Below are 3,153 nucleotides of genomic sequence, written 5' to 3' on the forward strand. Positions count from 1 at the left end.
GAAAGAAAGAAAAGATGAGAGCTCTGTCTTATTTTTTTCTTCTCACAGAAATGATAGGAAGTTTATGAGATAACCACCATATAAAAATTTTCCTAAGGATCAAATGGATTCCTAGAATTTGTTTAATCCACTTCCAAGTTTATAGTGTCTACATTTTCTAAAGAAAATATCCTCCTCAGATGTTCTATCACCTCAAAATCCACACACATAACCAGAGAGTTTTTCTTAGCATTTAATCCCATCTTGCTGAATTGGAAGTTATTTCCCCTTTGTCATGGCCTCAGTGACCAGGATGAGCAGATGTTCCAATTCCCTCAAACAAAATTTGATCGCTACTCAATGACTGTAATTAAGTGCCTCTTCGGCTTTCTCTTTTGGATAAATTAATTCAATTCCTTGAAACCTAGACCCTAGAGTACTCACATTTCCACCTTTTTGGTCATCACTGTTGCACTGCTTTGGACTCATTTCAAGGCCAATACATCTTGCTTCTGTAACTTGTCAGATGTAAGGAAGAAATACAAAAATAATGACCTAACAAGTGCCCAGGGTTGGGGGAGGATCATTTCAAGCTCCTTTCGTAATATTCTAACCTTGACAATATTCCTCACCTGTCCACGTTTCTGACAAGACTGGATGTGCCTTATTTGTTTTAGGGAGTTCTGGTTGTATATTAACGTCATCTGGAGAATGTTCAGAACAGGGACTCGGCAGAAGTATTTTATGAAAGTTCCATCTACATCTACTGCATGGCCAGGCTTGAGAACCAGTGAGCCATTGTTTCTGGCTATTCTATTCTTTAAATTTCATCATCTCCTGTGTCTATTTTTTTCCTACTCCATCAATCCTCTCACAAGCCCTTAGGAACTTGCTCTCTAAGGCTTTATTGTTCCCCTGTAAGAAAAACAACAATAACAAAGAAAAAAGAGTTAGATTCCTGCTCTGAGAAGTCTTCTTGCTAGCCCATGTCTATTTTCCTCAAAAGCTAAGTTCTATGGCTTGAATGTTTGTCCCCTCTAAAACTTACGTTGAAATTTAATTGACATTGTAACAGTATTTAGATGTAGGACCTTTAAGAGGTGAGTAAGCCATGAAAGCTGTGCTTTTATCGGTGAGATCAATGCTTTTTTAAAGGGCTAGTTTGTCCTCTTTTCTCTTTGCCTTCTCACCTGTCACCATGTGAAGAGAAAACATTCCTCCCTCCAGAGGACACAATGACTGGAGCACCATCTTGGCATCGGAGTCACCAGTCTGCCAAGTGCCTTGATCTTGGACTTAGCCTCCAAACCGTGAGCCAATAAGTTTTGTTCATTATAAATCACTCAGTGCTATTCTGTCATAGCAGCACAAAATGAACTACACCCACTGAAAAAATATTAGTCTACACCCACTCTTTCTTCATCTCTGATTTATTCCTCAACCCACCTGATTTTTAATATATGTCCCCTGACCCATGCCCAAAACTATTACAGTCATCATGGTGCCAAATCTAAAAACTACTTCTCATTTGTATTTTACTTCACTTCTCTGCACCTGTTGGCATTATTGCCCATACTCCTTCTTCTGAAACTCTATCCTTCTCTTGTTTAAAACATCACAATCAGCCTTCTGCTTCCAGGTTGGAGCCATGGTGGTGGCAAATTCAAGCCCTGTCAACCCGTGGTGTTCTTTGACGTCAGCACTGGTGATCAGAAAATTGGCCACATGAAGATCAAGCTCTTTGCAGACTTTGTGCCTAAGACGGCTGAAAACTTTAGGCAGTTCTGCACTGGAGGATTCAGAAAAGATGGGGTTCCAATAGGATACAAAGGGAGTAACTTCCACAGGGTCATAAAGGATTTCATGATTCAGAGTAGAGATTTTGTTAATGGAGATGGTGCTGGAGTCGCCAGTATTTACCGGGGGCCATTTGCGGATGAAAATTTTAAACTTAGACACTCAGCTCCAGGCTTACTTTCCTTGGCAAACAGTGGTCCTAGCACAAATGGCTGTCAGTTCTTTATCACCTGCTCTAAGTGTGATTGGCTGGACGGGAAGCATGTAGTGTTTGGAAAAATCACTGATGGACTTCTAGCGATGAGAAAGATTGAGAATGTTCCCACAGGCCCCAACAATAAGCCTAAGCTGCCTGTGGTGATCTCACAGTGTGGAGAGATGTAGTCCAGACCAAGACTGAATCACGTAAGTGCATCTTTCTCCTATCTGGCTGGGAGTCAGATCCCAGAGGAGGCAGCCTGGCTTTGTGGAAAGAACTTTAGTCTTGAAGACATGGGATTGAGTCCGTTTCCTCATCTGTCAAATGGAGATATTGTAATGCCTATCTATTAGAGTCATTAAAAGGACCAAAAGAGAATAAATAAATAAATAAATAAAACATCACAATCTACTTACCTGCCAATCTCCTCCATTGCTTTGCTTTGCTCAGCAACATTCAAAATGTTGGTGTACCCAAGGTGTCATCCTAGCCTCCCTCTAAAATTTCTAAACACTTTCTCTGTCTGAGTAATCCTAGCCTCCTTTCCCCCCTCAATCTTCTTGTTGATGTGTTATAAATCTGCACATCTCATTTCCAGTTTCCTGAGTTATAGACCCATGCATTCGACTGCTTTCTGGCATCATAATATCTGACAAATATCTCAAACTTGATACCTACAACACGGAATTGTTTTCCCCCTTCACCCCACCCACTTGCTTCTGTAGTCCCTTGTCTTTGGTTTTCTTGTACTTATTAATGGCACCACGAATTACTCAGAAAACTACATGCTCATCTTTAGCCTTCATTTGTGGATTCCACCCATAATTTAGACACCAAGTCTCTTTAGTTTTACTTATAGAAAAATCTCTTGAATTTTCCCTCCATTGCTCATACGTTTGTCCAAACCCTTAACTCAAAAATTAACGTATGCACTAGCCTCTAACTGGTTTCCTTCATCCTGTCTCACAATTCTATAATCCATTCCCACATAGATGCTGGAATAGCTTCATAAGATAGAAATTTGATTACATTTCAACCCAAATTTAAATACTTCAAATGCCTTTTGTCTCTTATGATAGATAACTTATGTGTTTACGGCTTTTTGGGATTTGGTTTCTTCCTATTTTTATTTTCAACTTCTGCCCTCTCCCAGGCACATTGCAATCCATGGAGTGTTC

The 3,153-nt window shown here is 40.0% G+C and overlaps 1 pseudogene across 1 annotated transcript; it reads left to right on the forward strand.

Annotated features, from left to right (window-relative positions):
- Positions 1–1,627: 1,627 nt before the first annotated feature.
- Positions 1,628–2,180, forward strand: LOC103266275 (annotated as a pseudogene). The gene has a single exon (XR_504693.1). The product of XR_504693.1 is annotated as a peptidyl-prolyl cis-trans isomerase H pseudogene (transcript).
- The last annotated feature ends 973 nt before the right edge of the window (positions 2,181–3,153 follow it).

This window comes from Carlito syrichta, unplaced genomic scaffold (genome assembly GCF_000164805.1).
Source record: "Carlito syrichta isolate Samal-C Ts95f unplaced genomic scaffold, Tarsius_syrichta-2.0.1 Scaffold307123, whole genome shotgun sequence".
NCBI classification, from domain to species: domain Eukaryota; kingdom Metazoa; phylum Chordata; class Mammalia; order Primates; family Tarsiidae; genus Carlito; species Carlito syrichta.